Below are 22,921 nucleotides of genomic sequence, written 5' to 3' on the forward strand. Positions count from 1 at the left end.
CAGGTTTAAGGATTTTTTTTAAAAAGAAAGGGTTACCAGTCTCACTGTAGTGGATAAACCAACTTCTTTTGTACATTACTTCCTAACATAGGTGGCTATTTTATTGATGAATATGGAAAAAATGTATAGTCCAGTGCTTTGTTCCATTCCTCTAATTTATGACACCAGTAATAATGGATGATGAATGAGATATCCAAAACATTAATAAATTATCTTAAGAGGTATACTAAATCAAAGAGGAGGAGACTAAGAAATAATCTTATATAATGCCTCCAAGAAAAGTAAGTTAATTCCAGAGTCGTTTATTCAGCGATATGCAAAAACCCAGATAAATTTGTTGAAATTGAACTGCTATAGTTAGGATGATGTTCATACAACTCAGCATTGCAAATGTGCTATTCTTGACGTTTGGATCTCTAGCTTCAGGTGGCAAGCAATGGAAAATGCACAGAATAAAATCAACATTTAAACTTAAATATTAAAGAATGAGTTTAAGCATGTTTAAAATAAAACCCAGCAATTTTGTTCTACGTTGGTGATGCTTATATCCTCTTCCCTAAATTAATCTATCCACTAACACAGTTGAAATTTGCAACACTTTTCTGCTGTGGTTTGCATTCACTAACTTGACTCTGTGTGAAATGTTTACTTGTTCTACGAGAGGCTGCACACCCTTTTTCTTTCTTCTGTTTATTAGCATTGAAGTTTCTTTTTGTCCAGTTGCATGCCACAAGTAATAGTTCTTCCAGTGACACTGGCTGTCTCCTAAGTAGTCTGTGCATGTCAGAAGACTTTTGGCTGCTCACACAGTATTTATGTGTCTCTTTGCTGTAGGCAAGGAGCATCAAGGTGTAGCGGGTCAGTTTTATGCAAGCAAAGTATTGTTATTCTTATTAATCTGTTTTTTATTAACGTTAGTAAGTGCAGTGAAATTTATCCATTATTGTAAAAATGCAGTGAGGTGTAGTGTCACTGGTGTTGGTAGAAATAAAACATTATGGAGGTTGTGTAAGGGTTTCCATTTCACAGACTGGCAATTTTGAGAGTCTATAAATATGGGTTTTGGCTGGTTTAAGTTGATGCCTGTGTGCGCTTAGATTATTATATTAGATTATATTGTCATCACCACAAACAATGGTTCTTTCCTCCTCCTTCTGTTCTCCTTTTTAGTATTTTTTTCCATGCCTTGCACCTTCACCAGGGTTTGCATGGCCATATGGTACTGATGCATCTTATAAATTATATATTTAATTATATATTTCTTCTTTGTTGGGGTTATACGAGTTATGAAGTGGCTACAGGTTTTTGGTATGGAGTTGACTAAATATCATAAAGGCTGTGTTTTCTACATCGGTGACAATTGAAAGTCCTTATCCTTGATGATTTCTAAGCAAATTGGAGCACCTTTGGATGCAGATAGCTAAAGCCTGGGAAAAGTGGTAATCAGATGTAGGGGCATCCAGTGTAGTCTCCTGGTGGAGTTGTACCAAATCTGTGAGATAATTGACATTCATTGATATTTCTACCATGAAGAAAGGCTGAGAGAGCTGGGGATGTTCAGCCTAAAGAAGAGAAGGCTTCGGGGTTACCTCATTGCAGCTTTTCAGTACTTAAAGGGAGCTTATAAAAAAGATGGAGAGCAACTTTTTGCTCAGTCACATCATGACAGGACAAGGGGAAATGGCTTTAAACTAAAAGTGGGGAGATTTAGATTAGAGGCTAGGAGGAAATTCTTCATTCAGAGGGTGGTGAGGCACTGGCACAGGTTGTCCAGAGAAGCTGTGGATGCCCCATCCCTGGAGGTGTTCAAGGCCAGGTTTCGTGAGGCCCTGAGCAACCTGATCTGGTGGGTGACATCCCTGCGTGTGGCAGGGGGCGGGAACCAGGTGATCTTTAAGGTCCCTTCCAATCCAAGCCATTCTGTGATTCAGATGAGACTTTTTTCCTCTTGCAAACAGCTTCTTGATGCTCAGCCATAAAGCAGGTTGTATCTGTTTTGAGTTCATGTAGATCTTCATTTTTTACCTTTTTGTTTCTTTACCTTGCTTTTAAGAGCCTTGATATTTTGATCAAATTGCATATTTTTTAGTCCAGTTCTATAAAATATTGTTGTATTTTTTTCTAAACAGTAGCATCTGATAAATATTTTGCTCTTCTAAGAACTGAAATCATAAATAATAATGGTTATAAAATGTGTTCAAACAGCATGCTAACTCCCAACCTCAGTTTCTTGCATTTTCTTCAAGAGGAAGATGGAAAGTGATGATTTGACATCCCAAGTTTCCAAGGGCTTGAAATCCCTTGGCCTAAAATATGGTTTTATACTAAAAAAGAGTACTGTTTTTGTAGTTGCACTAAATTTACCCCCCTAGTTGTGTTAAACTTACTCTCCATTTACAGGCTTATTTCCTACTTGTAGAATAATGCATATTAAAAACAGTGTGTAAAAACATCCTACTGTGCAACAGGGCCAGTAGGAAATGGTTTCCTATAGTTCATTGATCTCTGTTCCATTTCTTTGACTAAGATTATACAGTGACAGTTGGATGTCACTTGTGTAGAGCCTCTGGATTTTTTTTTCCCCAGTTCCCCTTTTCTTGATCCCCTTGAGAATTTCAGTGATCCAAACTGCCTGTAGTAGTCTGGATGGTGGCATGCTATCACTGAACTCGTAATGACCTCTGTTTGTCTTCCATTCGAACATTTTCTAGGTATGTTATTTTCTCATTTTCCCTCATTTCCCAGAATGCGTTTGATTGGTCTTCTTTCTACCCATGGCCTTAACTTAACCTCTAACCCTGGAATTTATCATAATCTCAGTTCTTTATGTAAAAGTTGTCATCAGAAGCTGTCACCAGTTTGCTTTATACTTCGTTTCCTCCTGTTTTTTATTAAATACACTGAATAGTTAGTCAGCGCTGCTTCTAATCATTGAGCCTTTTTATGATGAGCAATTAACATACTTTTTTTTTTCAAACAATAAGTTGTAAACAACAGGATTTTACTATTTCTTATTTTTCCTCCTTAATCCAAGTTCTGGCATCTTGTGAAAATATTGGTATTAATTATAACTTAAATGAATATGCTGCGTTTGTGAGTCAGACTAGGACTGCTTTGGCTCAGGCAGCCCATACTTACACAGTTGTTAAATTTTCCTTGTTTTCCTCTGTAGCTGGTATGACCAGATTTGTAATTTTTAACACTGTCAGTTTAAAGAAAAGCGGTAGGCACTAATCATTTTTGGAAACTAGGAATTACATCTATTTCTAAGTTTATTAGATCTTTACACAAGATGTATATATATCTAACAGATTTTAATTTCAGTGTATTTGTCATAGCTTTTATTTCCTGCTGTTTTATTCTGGTCATTTATATTGAAGTTTCACATATAACTTTAAGATCTTTGCTTCACCTTTCTGCTTATTTTAAGGTCTACCTTGTCTACAAGTGTAAACTTTGTAGCCAGTCTTCAAGGTGGAGCATATCTTCTAGTACTGGATTGTACAAAAACAATCCAGGGGCTTTCTGCTTTGATATCTGTAGTGGTATAACTGGGAGAGTGGTTAGGGTGGGATGGATTTCAGCTTTCTGCAGACCCCTAAACATTTTCATTATGTTCAGCATGAAATCAAGGTCCTTTTAACACCAAGAAGGCGTTTCCCAATAAGAGAAAGACTGAAGATAATTTATTTGCATTATCAGCATTTGCTACAACACCAGACCTGACATTAAGGAAAATAGCCATTAAGAAAGCAACAGAATCCTATCATATATTTAATACCTATCTCATTATTTTCAGGCTGTAATTAAGAAATTAATTTATTTTAAAAATCAGAAATGTTCATTATACAGTATTTTGGCGGTTAATGTGCTTGTTCATGACCACAGCTTTAAGTTTCTTCTGTCTGTGAGACCATAGCAGGAACTTGAATCAGCATTATGTATCTGAGGTGAATGCTATAATGTGTCAATGCTGCTTTTTTGTTCTGGAGAATGTATCTCAGAATAGATAAATTTCACTTGAAATTGATTAGAGCAGAGAGCCAAAAAGAGATTGGTAGCAGAACTTGAAGTATACGATGCTCATTTAGATGGAAGATGAATAGACTCCACTCCTTGTTCAGTTATTTATATAAAAGAGAAAGATTCTGCATGTTGCAGAAATTAAAATGTCTGTATCAGAATTAAAATCTACTAAGAAAGGGATGTAGCAGCCCTTCCTTGACCAAAACTGGAGCTGTAGCCTTTAGTCCGACAGCAGTTAAGGCCTAAATTGTGGAATAAGACATGATCAGATCCTTTTGAGACTAAGTTGTAATATCCACTCTATTTTATGTGAACATCTTGAAAGCACAGCCATCATTAATTGTGTAAGATAATGATTACACACTGCATAAACTTACGCAGTAGTCCTTCGTGTGCAGATTTGTGCAATTTGTAGTTCTGTATTTGATGCTTGAATAAATATGGCATCCGAAGTTAAAATTCAACTGGAAAGAATCATTTTCAGCTGTGTAAAAAAAATTAATCAATTCACTAATACGTTTCAAGATGGCAACAGAAGAACGCTTTGGCCTTAAAACCTTACTGCAGAAACTACATTACTTGAGAAAAAAGGGTCTCAAATTTAAGGTTGTACTGTCATATACGTGGCATTTCTGGGCTTATTAGAATCAAGAAGTGCATGATTAAATTTCTTTGCTACTTTAAGGTTCTTCGCTCTTTTTCAATACGTAGATATGAAATAACTGTAAATTAAGTCTTTGTCCAGTCCATTTATTTGAACTGTAATTGTTTCATCATTTCTAATTAATAGAGAATTGTTTAAATACTGTAGCAGTTGCATTTTTCAACACAACAGAATGGTGTCTTTAGGTGAAAAATCAAAATTTGCTATCAAAGGAAAGATCCCATAGTTGGGAATAGCTCCATGTAAATGTATTATGAAGTCTGTGATAAGTACTGCAGATCAGTCCAGGGAAGGGTTAATTGTGAAAACTGATACAAGTTTTATTTTCTTATAAATCAAGAGGTTGGTAAAGTGTATGCTTACTGTTGATCATTAGAATACAAAACTATCTGTTAAAATCAATTAACATGCATATCTGATGACTGATTGTATAAATATGAAAGTCAAATAATTGTAATCGTTAACCATGGCTTCAGGTCATATGAGTTGTCAGCTCAAAAAAACTAGAGGAGAAAATGGTTGATTTGCATATATTTAATGTGGCATGCTGTACATGTGGGAATTTGAGATAAACCTTTCCTAGTAATCTGCTTGTTTTTATCTAAAAATCAGCTAGGAAATGTGGATCGTGACAGCCAAATGAGCTATGTATTGTGTTTGTAGCAGTTGGTCCACTAGTTTGGGCTTTAACATTGTACTATATGTTTTAATATGTTAAAATTGTTATTTTACTAAGAGACAGTTAGAAGAAGCTGGTTTAAAAAGTTTTTCAAAAAATATTCAAAGTTCTTACTAGGAACATACTCAAAGCTATCCCGTAACTGATTGTAGGACTGCGTTACCTTTACAGTTTTTAGACTTAATGTGTATTATGAGCACTTCTTTACTTTTTATGTTAAGAGAAAAATCAGTAAGATAATAGAGATAAAGTAAAATCTTTTCATGAGGTACTGTACTGAGTCAGAAAAGTATTTTCTTGTGTAAAGTTGTCCAAACAGGTAATTTTGTATTTAATTGATCAATTGTAATAACTAGAGGGAAGGGAGTGTGGCAGAGGAATGAGGCTTCTGGCATGGAAAAGATTTACGTGTTATTTATTTCCTGAATTTAATAATCCATTAGAGTAATTTTTTTTCATGAATAATGCAAAATATTTTATATAACTTGTAACTATTCAAAGAATCCTTCAAGTATGAGTCAGAATATAATGGTCAGTACCTCTCCATACCCGTAATTTTGTCAAGTGCATCTGTCTAGTCTTTCTCTGTTCTCATGTGTCTACTCCTGAACATGAAAGAAAAATAAATAAATAAATCTCATGTCCTAAATCTTAAAATTTCTCAGTAATTGCTTCCTAAAATTTTGTTTCATTAGTATGTATTTCGTGAGTTCCAAAGGGAAGAACTAGCAATATCTGAGCTCAGATCATGTGATTTATACATGCAAACTAGGAAACTTACTGTTAATGGCAGTGTTGAAAGGTGGAGGATAGCAGAAGATTTTATTGCTCAGTGCTTTTTACCTTATTATATTATTATAAATAAAGTGAGCTTTTTTATAACTTCGCCGTTGTAAATATTTGATTTTTTTTTTTCTTGGGTGTATGGTACAAACCATTTCCTTGCACCCAAATCAGCTTCGGTGCCAGCAACGTGGTCTCCCTCTTGCAGCAGTTGGCTTCTCAGCCTGGGCAGAGTACAGAACTCACACAACTATTTTATTTCTGGTTTGCATCCTTGTTCTGTAAAATACACCTGAATTTTCTTTAGTCTTCCATTGACCAGTGTTTTACATGCCCTGTTGAGTAAAGGCACTTCTCTTATGTTTGGAGGTTGGGGAGAAAAGGGCCAGCAGGCAGAACAGGGGCAAGGAATCAAATCGAGTTTCTATCCTTACCTCTTGTGGGAAATGGAATTTGCATTAGATTGCAATAGAGAGGGAGGTGGCTCTATCTCAGGTCATGGGTTGTTTTACCTACTCTCTGAGGTGTCCTGTCTTTAAGTGATTTACATGTCTATTTGAGCAGAACATGATGACCCTTTAACTCAGACAAAAACTTGTTACGTGAGGAGGTCAGGTCAAGAACCACAGATTAAAAACCCAAATTAAACATGAAACTAATTGAAAACTAAGCAAATCTTTAAAGGAAAAAAAAAAGTGTTTTAAGACATCAGTGACTGTAATTACAGTTTTAGCTTTACTGTAACTCATTAGTGAGAAATCAGTTTGCTACCAAAGGCTGCCAATTTGCCTTCTGAATTGAAGCTGATCTGTGCCTTAGTGATACTTCCTGCAGGAAATTTAAGCCTGGAGTAATCTCAGGATCGCTGCTGAGCCATTGTGTGCCCCAGTAATCCTGAAAATCTTTTAATGTGTGGAGGAATATACTAGTTTTTCAACAATCTATTACTTAAAAAGACGGGCATTTAGGACATGTTGGATGTGTGCCGGGACTGGATGGGATTTGCAGGCATGGGGTGAGAATGAATTGTCATACTTGAAAAGGAATCTGGAAATCTGGGGAGTAAAAAACTCTCGTTTGTCCCACTTCAGGAAAAAAAAAAAAAAATATATATATATATAGTGAGAAAAATGTGTCTGAGATTGCTTAAAATACAGAAGTTTTTTTGTACTCTTGTGTTTTGGGGTTTGCAATGTTATTAGCTCAAAGGGGAGGTATGCTTTTTCATGATGACTATATTTAGCCAGGAGGAATAGTCTTTTTTAAAGCAAATTGAAATGAGTGTATGAGAGCGTGAAATTATCAGCAGCACTGGTGCACATTTACATTGCTTCTACATACTCTTTTGAATGACCACACAACAGAACAAGTACTTCACTTCCACTGTGTTGATTTTTCTTGACAAAACATGGCAGTCTATCCAAAGGAGGGTGTTTAGCCAAGATAAATATAAAATTTATGATTAAGCAAAGTGTTTCCTTATTATAATCCCTAAAGAGAATTTGAGACTTGTTAAATATAATGTGCCCAGGTAGTTTTAAGAGTAAATTATCCTTTATGCTTTTAAATGCTGAAACGCAGCAACAGCATCAACCATTAGAGATTTTACCAGCAGAAACAGCACTGCTGACTGATTTCCTTTGAACCAACTAGCAAGAAATGATGTGTGTATACAATATATAGTTGTTCGTTAACCTCAGATTTGACATACTCCTTCAGTTTTACTGGCCTGTACAGAGATTAAGAATCCAGGTCGGTGGCATGGCTTACAAAACTGTGTTGCTTCCCTGTAATGTGTGGTATGGGAGGAAGCAAATAAACCTTTTCAAGAGAAAGGATAAAAACTGATAATGTGATTACATTTCTGGCACACTTCTTTAAATGTTGTACTTACAGAATACCACTTTGACTGTATATATGTATATAACTGTACATATATACATATGTGTATATATGTACAGCGTATATATGTGTGTATATATATATATATACAGTATATATATGTATTTAACCGTAGTGACCATCAGTAGAGAATGAAACCTGGTTCAGGAGATGGGTGGATTTTGACCTTCGTGGTGTCGGCATTGGCTTTGGAGTGCAGGGCTCTAATTAAATTGTGAAGGTACCGAGATAGTGGAGAGTAAACGGGCTCGCTGTATTCTTTCAAGGACTATGAACTTCCAAAATCAAGGATAACATTAGATGTCAGCCAAGTATTTTGTCCTTCTCATGGTTTGTCTTTACATCTGAATTAGTGCCAGTTTGCACAGATTGTGTGTCAGCTTAAATACAAGAAACAGGCCTCAGTCTGCTTGAACTCGTTCCACCAAAGACTTCTAAAAACTTTTGGTAGTCTGCAAACTGTAATGGTTGTTTCACATTAAGTTGCTTTGTAGAATTATAAAACAGCTTTTCTTGTGCTTTCAAATAAAATGTTGTCATCCACTAATGAATGAGATACCATCTGTAATAATTAAGGTTATTCTACTTGTTTTCCCCCTGCAGCAAAACTTCTGAAGGTTTGCAGAAGATAGTAAGAGAACCACCAAGAAGGCTATTGCAGTATTGTAAGTACTGCGCCCAGGAAAAAAAAGCAACTTGAATTAAGAATGTTGTAAAGAGAATTTCATTTTGGGGGGGGGAAATGAGCTACATAAAGGGACAACACGTAAAATACAGAGCAGGATGTATTGTAGCAATCATGTTAATAATTTACAAGGAAAAAACTGCACTCTTGTAAAATCTAAAATTGTATCCTTGTGCAGTATAATCAGGAATTTACCAATAGCAGTGAAAACTATTTCTCTATCCACCAAAGATTGATCTAGTTTATATACATTTGTTTATTTAAAACTATCAGAATTTAGAAAATCATTGTAGTTTTGTAGGTTTGTCATTTGTTTTAGTGACTTATTGTTTAGGTTATTTTGCAGAATTATTTATTTGCTGATTTATTTATGTATTTCATTATTTATTTATTTGATTATTTAGTAAATTATTTATCTGATGAATTATTAATACATCTTCATGACATGCTTTAAATTATTTATAACTTAATTTTGAGTTTATTGCTTTTCGACGCTGCATTGTTACTGACTAGTTTTGATTTTTTTTTCTTGGTTCTTGAAAATTAAAGTACTAGCTCTAAGGCAAAAGTATATTCTTTGCAGAATCCATAGATGGTTTTCAATGAAGCAATTTACCATGTAGATACTAATTTTGTTTAGCTTTGTATTGCTTAATATCACTTTTCTACTTACTTAGCTTTTGCTTGTATTATTTCATAAATGTGTCAAGATCAAATGAGTGACCTTTAAGGAGCAAAGATAAATGTTTAACATAAAATGTGTAGAAACAGAGTTGTTCTGTTTTCCCATTATTAAGTACTCTTTAATTATTCTCAAAGTTAACTTGAGATATTTTTGCCCAGATAGAATGGATGCTTTTTAAATGAGCCTCTTGATATTTGAACTAAAACATTTAACTTCTAATAAGAAAATAATAAAATCACATTAATATCTTATATGGAGACTTTCTTCTCATGGCAAGGTTTAAATATCTGGGGAGCGATGACAATATCTTTAGACACACAGAAGAAGATACGTGTCGAGGGGGCAAGTGAGGAGGAGTAGGCTTTTTTTTTTTTGGCCCATGGTGCTTTTTGCATGCATAGGAATTTATAAGCTCCTAAAATTTAGGATCTCTGTGCTGTTGTGTGTAAACTACTGTCAGATTCTGTGTTCACAAAGAATCATTCCTTGTGCACACGTTTTGTTGTGAAGCCTGTTTTTGCCTTGCTTTCTTTTGGCAGCTAAAAAGGCCTGAGATGTCATCATTTTCTCTGAAGAGGCTTGAGTAAATGTATAAAAACAGAATAAGGGGCAATTTCAGCCTGCATATATGAGCCCTGGCTCTATGGAGTTTAAAACAGGTACCTTGGATCAGAAGTGGACTCGGAGTAAATGGTAATGATGCATTTTTTCAGGAACTGTGAGCCTCTTACACCTGAAGTTACCTGTTCAACTTCAGTTCCCACTGACTACCTCTTTGGGCAGCCTGAAGCCACCTTGTAGGAAAGCACAGTGACTGGCAGCCCTGTTTCGTAGTGCTGGAAGAGCTGTAATGAAGCGGGCAAAGCAGTAGTTCCTGTGGAAAGGAGCTGTGTGCACAACATGGCCTTTATTCTGTGTTTGGTACTTGAAATGAATTACTATATACTTTAAAGTTTTAACACAGCTTGGAAAGGCTGCATTGTACATTTCAAGTTTCAATGCTGTTGAAATACAGTAGAAATGGCCTCTGTAGACAGGTTTCACTATAGAACTTAAATTATGCATGTGTATATCCAAATTCCTTATTTTGAAATATTGAATGTATGAATATTTAATTTGTATCTTGCTCTAGTATCTTCATATGCTTGCCTTAAAGGAAGCTGTTTCCTTTGATTTATGTACATGGATAAAAATGTGTGTACAGTATGTATCAATGGTTTTTCTCTCTACAGTGTTAGATGAACAGCTTTAGATAATGAAAGCTAGTGATTTTTACTCTGCAGCTTGCTACGGTTGTATAAAACGTAAATTTGTCATATTTGTTCTATTAATCTTACTTGAATTTCAAATTCATTTGCTTTCCAGAAATATTTTTGTAATTACATATGTTAAGAAAAGTCAAGTGTATTAGAGATCTTAATGATGCAGTAGTTTTTGTCTGTACACAGTAACAAAGCCCTGAATATTGTCATTATTTGGGGCAGAGTTCCAATGTGAAATTTGCATTTCTCTTTATTTGAATGTTTTGACTGAAGCCGAGAACTCCAAGGGAGTTCCTGAACGTATACTACTAGTTTGTGACATGCTGTATGAAATTTTGTGCAGTCACTCTTATTTCGTTGTGTAAATGAGGTCTTATTGTTCAATAAGCCCCATTATAAGTAATTACAAAGGTAAGTGCTGTCAATGTGTTCTGCCACCGGTTTCTCAGAGTATGAAACACTTCCTGAAATATGTGTTACTACTGTTAGAGGGTAATATAACGCAGCTTCTGTTTTGGCACTGAAAGTAGCTACTTTATAATGATGACAAGTGAAAGTACAGCCAAAGGTCACATTAAACAAGAGGTTTCTTTAACACCTCACCCATTTTCTGGATATGGTATGAAAATAGTTTTTTATTCCTCTACTCCACAGTATTTTTAAAAAGAAGTTATCCTAAAATTATTTTTTATGACTTTTATATTACTTTATGTTTTAAGAGATGGACTGTGGGATTCTAGCATGCTGACTATGGTGCTATGTATGTGTTTGAAATTAGCTTAAATTTTGGGTGCAGTTAGGAGCTATAAGTAGAATTTCAGCCTACTACATTTTCTGTTTTGCAAATTTGCTTAAAGGCATCAGTGAGTTTTCGAAAAATAACTATTAATGTGCAAAGTGATATTTATTTTGATGTTGCAGGTCTAACTATTTTATTTTTTTTAAATCTTTTTAAGAAGAAAAATGTTTTTGCAATTTTCAGGGAAAAAAAATCTGTTCAGAAATAGAAAAAAGAGTGAACCTATCAATGTTGACAGACAGTTTCTTAGCTCTGTTTTAAAGAGATCCTGCAAGTAATGCAAAAGGATAATTTCAGCTCTATGCTCAATTAGTTCCTTGTCTTACACTGAAACGGCCAACTGGGGTGCTAAAAAAAAAAGCATAATTTAAAAAATGTGAATAGTCATGTCACAGATCATGAAAATGAAGCTGGCCTGTTTCACTGAGGTTGCTGAACATCTAGGAGATGCTGGTTGGGAAGCCTAAATCTGGTGTGTTATTGATAGGTGTATTTCTGTTCTAATCTAACTCCATAGAAATCGCAGAAGCCATATTAAGCTCTTCTTCAATTTGTTCCATACAGATAAAAGAATTTACATCTCATGAGTCATATATTTCCTGTTGTATCTTTAATATATCCATTTTTAGTATTTTTCTTGCTTCTCTCCTCTATTGGTATGCTTAGAGAGTCTGTGTGTAGGAGCTTGTTATTTCACCCGTGAGGCAAGGAGGAGTTCAAATCAATAGCAGTGTGTTGTTGACACTAAATGATGTTTCTTCTTGCCACAATAAGACTTGATTTTGTCATCCTAATGACGATAGCATGCTTCACAGAATAGGGATCAGCACTCTCCAGCTCTCACAAGTAGTAAAAAATAGTCCTTCCCTTTGAAGGAAATACTGGAGAAATACTCTAGTATTTGTAACCAAACATACAGTAGCTTTGTAAAACGAATATTCACATTCTGTTTCACTTTGTGGGAGAACTGTTTTGCAATGCATTGTGGAAATCTGCAGTTAAGGATGTAGGACTGATCAGATTTGACAGAATTAAGGTATGTTGTTTTAAAAAGAGAGAACACACATTATGTAAAATAAAATTTCAGGTAAAATGTGGATCATAGTAAGACCTCGGCTTAAAAAAAAAAAAAAAAGAAATTCTGTATGTTCCTTAGAAAAGTCTTTTCTGTACTGTTCAGAAGGAGAATGTCTGTGGGAGGATGAAGGTATAGCCAGGAAGAAGTTGCGTGAGAGGTGCAGTACTGCACTCTATGGCATGGTCACAAAGGAGCGAGCAGTTGTTCTCAACTTGAACTAAGGAGCTTGTAGGGAGATGAGAGCTCTAGAAGGATGTGGATTTGAGAGGAAATAATGTAGCCATTTGAAGCAATAGCATGGTGATAAGAACTTAAGGACGTAATATTGGTAGCAGTAGTGGTTTTTTGAGAAGCATAGGCTCTTTTGTGTTGGACATCTGTGAGCAATAGCAGAGATGAATCAGCCGATTATATTATTAAAATACCCTGCTCTTTACATATTTCTACATTCATATAAGTGTCTTTCAATGTACGGTAGATGTTTTTTTGTTTTTGTTTTTTGTTTCTTTTTTAATCTGAAAGAACATGAGAGATAGTATGGCTGTGTGGTTAAACACTTACATAGTAAATTGTGAAGTTTAGTTTGACTGTTGAACCCCAGCAGCCTGTTCTGTGAAAGCTTTTCAATAGAAAGTAGCTTTATTACTAGTTACGTACGTGAGTCTTTTCTATTTACACTTTTTCATTCTTTTATCTTTTTATGCAAAACATGCGTTCTCTAGTTTTCATAATATAAGTTGTATTATCATATTTTGGGATTTTGTTATCTCCCCTTATGCTTATCTCATTTTTTCTCTATGATTTTCATAAGGCCACCTGGCATTAGGTCATATCTGATGGCTTTTCTGGAGAGGAAATGCCTCTTATTCTGCAGGCAGTGAAAAAAATCCTCATAAGACTTACAGTAACTGTTCATATTTCAGTAATGCTAGTAAAAATTGAATAAACTTTAGACAACCTTCTGGGGGTTTTTTGAATGCACGTTAACTGCAGGAAATGAGTAGTATCCAAAAGACGACGACCAGCAAGTTCAGAATTAGAGATGGCTGAGTTTATCCACATCAAAGCCAGAAGGTTTTGATGAGTCTTTCTCACTGAAATATGCCTTAATGAATTAAGTAAAGTCTGTATCAGGAGCACTTTGCTGGCTTATTTACACTAGCAACACACTTCTACCTCAGATGCGACTTCCTTGCAAAGCGGTAGTCAGAATAGCTTAGCCCTGTTTAAGCATCTCTGTCTTCATTCTGTCCCCAGCACTGAAAGAACCAAAAAATAAGTTTTGCTGGTGTAACTTCTCCTTATTTGCGTAAAGTTAGCACACACACAGAACACCACTAGCATACTCTGTCCTGACACGTGTAGGTAAAGATGTGTACCAGAAAGAGCCTCTAACATCTTGTCAGCAATACAGTGAAGATGCAAGAAGGTCAGTGAAGGAGGCTGTGCTTGCGCGGTGACTTGTCTCTACCAAAACATGTTTTCACTTTCAGCTGAAATTCTGATTTTGTAAACATTTGAGCATAACTTACGACAAGCTGATAGTGGCCCTGAAGTCGATGTGTATTGATGTGAAGTTGATGTATAAGCTTTTCGTTTCTCGTAATATGCAGCCAACAAGTGAAATTTTTGCTATTATTTAACTAGATAAATTTACTTCTGTTTCTGTGCAGAACTGGTTTTGTTTTCGTACTATGCAACTCCTCACCATGGTATGTCTAAGCTATCTCTTTTTAATGGATTGAAAACATAAAGCACATTATGGGTTGAAACATCTTACTTCCAAATGTATAAAGTAGTTATCTTTAAACAGTTTTCTATTTGCTTTGCTATGCCTGCTTGTTCTTAATAAATACCTGCACTATCTGGGAGTGAAAGTGAAAGCAGTTTGGGACTGAGAAGTCTATTTTGGTAACAACCTGAAAGAACATATTTTATTTGTCTAAAATCACCTAAAATCTACAGTACTACTCTTAAGACTCTTAGAGACACTTATAGTGCGTGCGTGTGCATGCAATACATTCTTAAAACAATTAGTAAAACTAAAGGCACATCTGAAAGCATATTGTGCGTTTTCAGTGAAACATATTTTGAATAAGTAGCTAATCTGTTGAGTAGAGTTGTCCATGCATTCTAAAGATACTTTTTTCTGTGCTCAGACAAATCAAGATAGTAATCATTTATAATTTCTCGCCTCCATGAAAAGAAGTGATGAATAATATGATTGGAAGGAATGCATGAGTCATGAAATGGGGAGCTGGGCAATCACGGAAAAATTCACTTTAAAAACTCCCTTCTGCTTACCAGGATTTGTGATGAGTTGAGTTTTCTGTAACATAATCCAGAGATTATTATGGTAGAGGTTGTAGTAATAGCCTTGGATGGATGAACAACTCTGTAAGTTACTTCTAATATTGCTTGGTGGGTTATAAAAAGGAGTCTTTTAACTCTTAGCAAAAAGTCATTGTGGATAAAGGGATGATCAGAGAATACTTTCTCCTCTGACCCCCATGTGAATGTAAAAATAAAATATCTTAAAATATTCTGCAGTTAATATTGAGTGAGTGTAGACCCTCCGGTCCCAACAGTATCTGCACTATTATAAAATAGCTTTTAAGGCCTGTTAAAATATTAATAACTTCGTAGAGCACTTCAGAATTTCTTACCTCTACTTCATATTTAAATCTGTGTAGTTAGTCAACATCCATACTCTTTTTCTTGGTTGTACAACTACACATACAAGAGAAAAAAACATGTAGTGAAACTAAATAAATGACTCAATTTGTCATAGCTCCACTCACAAAAAAAAATAATCTTTTCTCCCGTACTAAACTCATCAAGCATGTACTACAGAAATTGTCATGGTAGAGTCCTGCACCATCTCTGTGTCCCAGGCAAGACTTGCATAGGCAGCTGTTGTTCTCCCTGCAGTGACCTGGGCTAGGCAGCCTAGCATCTGCCTCTGTTTTCTATTCAGTGACCCAAGCCAGATTTCTTCAAAGCCTATTGCTGATATTTTCTTTGCAGTCACTCATGTTAATTTCTTTTACATGCTATAGCTGATTTTTGAAAGATCCCTTCCCTTTTTCTGTCCTGAGTCATTCAGACTCAGATAAATTTAAAGAGGTGACTTTTAAAATTCCTGGGTTGTGCTGAGCATAGGATCGTTTAGGTTTTCTTGCTTTAAAGCATGTGTCAGCACTATAGGAAAAGAGCAAATTAGATTTGCTTTCCAAAGAAAAGCTCCGTCTTGCCTTTTGGTCTTACAAAGATTCTTGATCTTAAACTGAGCTAATTACATTCGTTTAACTTGGTAAGAGTCAAGGTGAAGCTGTTGGTGGAGGCTTGGGACATGCCAGAGTTCAGAAGTGTGCAGAAACTAAAAGGGAGATATTTTACTCTGTGCATTGTGTGAAAAATGCAAAACACCCTAAATGAGAATAAAAATCTATTAATGATATAAACCTTAATTGATAAGATTAAGCTGTCCTCTGGAAGGCATTATTGCTGAACAGTTAAATGCAAAATAGTGAAGTTAAGTTCGTTACTTTCATAAAGATACAGCTCAGCTTTCACAATTGTTGCCAATGGAAATTATGGAAAATCTTTTAGAATGCTAAATGCTTTTCAGTAAAAACAAACTATGTTTGTTTGTTTGTTTTTTATTTTCATAAGAAATTCAAATATTAAAGTGAGCCAGAGGTTTTGGGGTCTTTGCACTTTTTTTTTATAGTGACTGTATTTTAGGAAAGGCTATGTACCCTGCTTTCATTCTGCAGTTTTAAGAATTCATTTGACAACTCCAAAATTATTTATGGGGGCAAATGATTTAGGAAAAAATGCTGTGGCTACTACTGAGTGGCTAGAATTTGCTTTAGCAGCTGAAAATGTGAAGAGTATAATATGAACAATTTCCCCAGAATAAACGGAAGCGTAGTAAGTAAGGATGATTGATTTGGAGAATCACTTCAGAAACCGAAGAAGGTAGACTTGCCCTTTCCCTAGCCATGTGTTATTGCCACTTTTATGCAGGCTGCTGCTTGCGCATCCATGCAGTCGTCTTTTGCTATATTAATTTTAATCTTTATTAATTTTCTAATCCGACTACATTACCATTAGTGCTGGTTCAGGGAAGGAGTGAGAAAAAGACAGCTGAAGAGAACAGGAGGCAGTCACAAACCAATACTCTGAACCAGTCCTGAGCCAGTGCCTAGCTAAGGTAGTAAAAGATCCTGCTGACAGGTATGTAAGATGCACAGGAAATAATTGCTTACTGTCTCTGAAGTTTATCTTCCTGTGCAACAGCAGGACCGCAAATTATAATGTTTGGTCACTTCAAACTGTGATATACTCATTTCTACTTTTGTTGGTCTTCAGAAAGTGCAACATAATTTTAAAAACAGTTATCTTAGCAGAAAAAAACACTGCAGAAATAAATCTGTATTTTCTGAAAGGAATGAGCCATTTGGCTCAATATGATAGGGATTTTCTTAAGTAACTGCCCTGTGATGCAGTTTCTTCAACGTTCCACCAGTTGTCCAAGGTAAAAACCGATGCATAATTTATAAGGCTTAGATGATATAGAAATACAAATTTTATTTTACAATTTTTCCTCATATATATCTCCATTAGTTCTTTTGTCCTGTAAGCTTTTGGTTCTTAACATTTGCCAAAACTTTTTTCATAGAAGGAGATTCTTTCCACTACTTGTACACTTAAGTTATTGATACGAATGAATAAACAAGTGTACTGTGTTCAGAATTTCATGCTTTAGTTAAATTCAAGATACAACTTTGTGTGTGTGCAAATAATGTGATTTTAAAGAAAGTTTTTTGTGGGTATTTCATTAAGATCATGCTATCAAATACAGTGTTTTGTTCACATGATGCTTTCAAACTAAAAAACAATACACACAAAAAGGGGGAAAAAAACAACAAAATAATGCATATGATAATATTTGAAGAAATAAGCTTAATATGGAGATTTGGGAAGACCTACGTTAACAACTTAAGGTCCTCCATAAGCATCTATTGCTGATTTCTGTATTGCACTAGTGATGTGTAAATATCTGTTGAATGCAAATAATTTGAGCAATAACATTCATGGTTTCCCATAAATGACAGAATCACAGAATAGTTGAGGTCAGAAGGCACCTCTGGAGATGATCTAATCCAACCCCGCAGCTCAAAGCAGGGTCAGCTAGAGCAGGTTGCTCGGGACATTGCTGGGTTGGGTTTTGAATATCTGCAAAGGTAGAGACTGCAACCACTATGGGCAACCTGTTCCAGTGCTTTGATTGTTCTCACTGTAAAAGAAGTTTTTCTTACATTGAAATCAGATTTCTTGTATTTATACCTATTGTTGTGTGTCTGTTCACTCGATAACACTGGGAAGAATCAGATTCCATCTTCTTTACTCCTTTCCATCAGAAATTTCCACTTACTGTAGTACATATTTGCCTCTTTTGTATGGGGTAGCCCAGAATTGGACACGGTACCCCAGAAACATATCACCAGTGCTGCATAAACGGCAGTAATCACCTCCCTCAGCTTTCTGGTAATGCTCTTCCTAATGCAGCCCAGGATGCTGTTGACCACCTTTGCTGTGAGGACACACTGCTGTCTGATGTTCAAGTAGGTGTCCACCAGGATGCTCTGGTCTTTTTCTGCAAAGCTTCTTTCCAGCCACTTGGCCTATGGGGCGTTATTCTTAACCAGGTGTAGGACTTTTCATGAAGTTCATCAAAGGTTAAGTGCAATTGCTGTTGGCTCATTTCTGCAGCCTATGAAGGTCCATTTGAATGGCAGCACACCCATCTTCTGTACCAACAATTCCTCCCGGTTTTGTATTATCTGCAAACCTACCAAGTCTGCGGTGTCATCCAAGTCATTATTAAAGCTTGTATATAATACTGGCTGCAGTACTGACCCCTGGAGCACACCACTGATGACATCTGGACTTCGTGCCACTGATTAAAAACTTCTGAGTCCAACAGTTTAGCCAGTTGTTTAGTCACAGAATCACAGAATCATCTAGGTTGGAAGAGACCTCCAAGATCACCGAGTCCAACCTCTGACCTAACACTAACAAGACCTCCACTAAACCATATCCCTAAGCTCTACATCTAAACGTCTTTTAAAGACCTCCAGGGATGGTGACTCAACCCCTTCCCTGGGCAGCCCATTCCAATGCCTAACAACCCTTTCGGTAAAGAAGTTCTTCCCAATATCCAACCTAAACCTCCCCTGGCGCAACTTTCGCCCATTCCCCCTCGTCCTGTCACCAGGCACGTAGGAGAACAGACCAACCCCCACCTCGCTACAGCCTCCTTTAAGGTACCTGTAGAGAGCGATAAGGTCGCCCCTGAGCCTTCTCTATTCCAGACTGAACAACCCCAGCTCCCTCAGCTGCTCCTCATAAGACTTGTTCTCCAGACCCCTCACCAGTTTTGTTGCCCTTCTCTGGACATGCTCAAAAGACAGTAGACTGTACAGACTGTAGTCTGTACTTCATTGGTGTTAAAAGCTTTACTTGAGGTAAAAACATATACTGCTGTCCCCTTGTCCACAAACGTGGTCATCTTACTGTACACAGAGGACTCTCAGGTCAGACATTACTTCCCCTTCATGAGTCCATGCTTATTCTCCCTGATCACTTTTTTGTTCTTTATGTTTGGTAATGGTTTCCAGGTTTATTTTTGTCATCTTCGTAGTGATTAATATGAGGGTCACTAGCCTTTAGTTCCCTGGATCTTCTTTCCAGCTGTTCTTCAAGATAGGAGTGGCATTTGATTTGCTCAAGTCCTCAGAACCCTGTCCCGGTCAGCACGTCCTTTCAAAGATTATACATATAAAGATTGTATCTTTTGCTGCTGATGCACCAGATGCCCTTCAAATCCCTTTGCATGTTCACCTCCAACTGGACTTCAGCTTTCTTAACCCTATCCCTGCATTCTTGGACACTGTCTTTCTATTTATTCCTTTTAGGTTTCTTGTCCTTGCTTCCACCTCCTGTATACTTTATGTTTGAGTTTTGGCAGTTGTTCCTTGTTTACACATTCACATCTTCTGCCACCTTAGCTTGTTTTCCTGCTTTTTGGGATGAACCATTCTTGAGCTTGGAGGAGAACATTTTTGACAATTAAACAGCTTTCCTAGACTCTTCTGTCCAGAACCATTTACAGGATTCTTCCAAGCATATATCTCAGCAGGTCAAAGTCTGCTCTGCTGACGTCTACTGATCCTACTTCTTGCTTTTTTCCTGCCTCTGAGGATGCTGAACTCCATCATCGTACAGTCACTGCAGCTAAAGTTGCCCCCAGCCTTGATATCCCTGATCAGTATTTCCTTGATTTTAAGTACGCTATCTAGTAGAAAGCCTCTCACTCGTCAGCTCCTTGACAATTCATGTAGGGAAGTTGTTATCAGTGCACTCCAGAAAACCTCTGGGTTACTACTTCTGTGCTGTGTTGTTCCTCCAGCAAATACTGGTGTGGTTAAAGTCCACCATGAGTACTGGGGTCTGCAGACATGAGGGGAGTCTTACAAATTTTACCCCAGGGTTTGTTCCAGTCATAAATGAAGTTGTTAAAGGTAAAACTAAACTGTTCCTTTTCAAAAGGAAGAAAAGGTAAAATATGTGGAATATGTCAGAAAAACAGTTGTCTGATACTAGGAATTAGTTGTTGGCCTGATAAGGTAGAAGCAATTTGGGGTAGAGATCTTATTTTTACCCAGGTATTGTATATGAAGCAGGAGATTAGCAGATATTTTGCTAAAAAGTTTAGAAAATTGCAACTAAATATTTTTCATTTCTTCATGCATTATTAACAGTGCTTCTGCAAAAACATGATCATCCTCGGTATATCTTTTTGACAAGCCATTCCACAAAAATTTCTACTAACAGATGATTAAATATGTGGAAGGAAGAGTGGAGGAGGAAGGGGTAACATGAAAGAATTGCCAAAAATCCTGTGATGCAAGGTTTTATTTTTGTCACTGATTATTTTCTGATACTGAGTCTTTTTCAGTCTTTTATCTTTAATTTTACTTTTTAAATATATTGCTGTTACTAGAACTACATCGGAAGTTTAGTTATGTATCTTGTAACTTTAGAGTAGGTCTTTTAGTGTATGGTAGAGGCCTCTTGTTTGGAGTAACGTGGAGCTTTGGAAGACGAAATGCATTCATGCATTGCTCTCAAGTAGACATTGTTACCATAATCTTAATAATTTGAGAAGAGCAAAGGCACAACAGAATTGCATTCCATTCATACAGTACAAGAGGTGTTGCATGTTCCCTATGGTTGTGTCTACTAATCTGCTAGCTAAAACATGATTAGAAGTTGGGTTGGTTTCTCTCATGCCGCCTTTTGTTTTGCTGATTGCAAAAGCAGGTTACTCCGTAAGTCTGGGCTTTCCTTACATATAGCATGAGTTTTACTGAACACCTATGCCTTTTATTTGTTGTATAAAATAGCAAAATTATGTTGTTTGCACAACACGATTTTCTGCAGAATACTGAAGAGATCATGGCATCCACTAGGGTTGGTATAAGCTCAGAATGGATGTTTTATTTCAGGTATACACTGTACTTCCCTGAGATGTGGGCAACATGAATGAGGCCTGCTTCTGCTACTAAATAATAGACCACCTTTACTCTCTTATGTAATGTCATTTTGTGCCTTACTTCAATTTATTTAATCCTTTTCAGTCTTTGAGGATGATTCTTAAATGTACAAAAAAAAAAGAAGGCTTTATAGGAGGGTAGACCTAAATGTCTGCAGATAATGAGCTATGGTAGTGAATATGTTTTCCTTAAAATTAAACTTCTACAGATTGCTGGCTTGGCTGACCTGACTAGTTGAGTGACTTTTGTGTTAAATCAGTCAAAAGCCTTCTTCAAGAGAAAGGGGAAAATAGGGTATTTTAATCATTTTTTATTCAAGTATTTCTAGGTTGATGTGGTTGACTTTTATTGATGGGACATTTGGGGGTGAGCTGCTTGGTTGTTTTGTTTTGCTTTGTTTTAGTTTTGCTTGGTTGGTTTTGTTGTTGTTAGTTTTGTTTGGGATTATTTTTTCCTCTCCAGAGTCTTCATGTAGTTTTAAGCCTTTATAGCCACTATGTCAGATGACTCAGAGGTCAGTGACTGGCCAGACTTTAGTTTGTAACCCTTAATCAGAGTTATCTGATTCCTAATAGCTTGCATGGATTTTTACAGGCATTGTTTTATTATGAGTATTTTTGTTTAAAATTGTTTGCAAGTACAGGTTTTGGAAGGAAGAAAATTTTACGAACATGTTCCTATATGAAAGTCTCCCTCAGTTGTTTTAATTTACTGATAACTTCTTGTTTAAGGTTCCTTTACATAAATTTACCTAACGGGGTTCATAACTTCAGCTTTCCTTGTATACCTTGTAGTCAGCTTTGGTTACCATTTTTATGGTGATGGTGGACAGAAAAAGTCTTTTGGTAGCTCAGGTTAAAATGAAGAATCTTGGAGTTTGAACCAGTGCTTTCTGCCCGAGTGGTAATGTTGGATGCACTGTTCATTTATATTGCCCAGAAAGCATTGCTGTGTGAGTCAGGAGATGAAAAGTTTGGTTCCTGCTTCACTGCCACATGCACCCTGTAGCCCTTCTCTGCTTCACTTCTTTATGGTAAAGTGGAGATGACAGATCTACTGAATGGTAAATGCAGATGAAACTGAGCATAATTACTAAGTGTTCCTTTCTTCTACATCTCAAGGTTTTGTCAAAATGTACAAATGTGATGTGATGGAAAAAAAGAATATGAAGGAAGGAAACTAGAATGATGAAGGTGAAAAATCACACCAAGATGACAGAGAGAAAATCTGTGAACCTGTGCTGTAGGTGAAGACATTTTGTCTAAACTGACTTTTGGGAACATGATTCTTGTTTTGGGATAAGTAAGATTGTAAATTTATCCAGTACTGTCTTAGGCACATTTCTTACAAAACAGACATTTTTGATTATAGATAGACCCAGAACTGTTAGGACCAGAAGGAAGTGCTATTTCTTTCTCATACACAGGAAATAGCATATGGGAATTTCTCATACACTTTTTTTCTACTCTTACAGAGACAGGTAAAATTTCAGTGAAACTTCCTCATTGTGTAGATTGTGGCTGATTCCCTGTCTTGTTCCTACAGGCTACATGATACTTCTGCCCCTCTTTTTCAATCTCAATCTCTTTTTATTTTTATTTATGTAACCTTTAAAAATAGTCTAAGGCATTGAAGACTCATACTAAGAGAAATGTGTCCAGGTCTATTTTCTGCCCAAGTGCAAGTCTATGTATTTGTTCCAAAAAGATTCTATAGTAAGTTTACTTCAAA

The 22,921-nt window shown here is 36.2% G+C and overlaps 1 protein-coding gene across 5 annotated transcripts in view; it reads left to right on the forward strand.

Moving 5' to 3' along the window:
* Positions 1–22,921, forward strand: part of TBC1D5 (TBC1 domain family member 5) — a 320,497-nt gene that overhangs the window by 18,968 nt on the left and 278,608 nt on the right. For 4 of the 5 annotated variants that reach the window (XM_083824309.1, XM_083824307.1, XM_083824305.1 and 1 more), the window contains exon 2: positions 8,658–8,719. The exons of the other annotated variant lie outside the window; for it this stretch is intronic. The gene's annotated coding sequence lies outside the window, so the exon portion shown is untranslated. The remainder of the gene's footprint in view (positions 1–8,657; positions 8,720–22,921) is intronic. 5 annotated transcript variants of the gene reach the window in all.

The sequence above is a fragment of the Anser anser genome, assembly GCF_964211835.1.
Source record: "Anser anser genome assembly, chromosome: 2".
In the NCBI taxonomy this organism is placed as follows: domain Eukaryota; kingdom Metazoa; phylum Chordata; class Aves; order Anseriformes; family Anatidae; genus Anser; species Anser anser.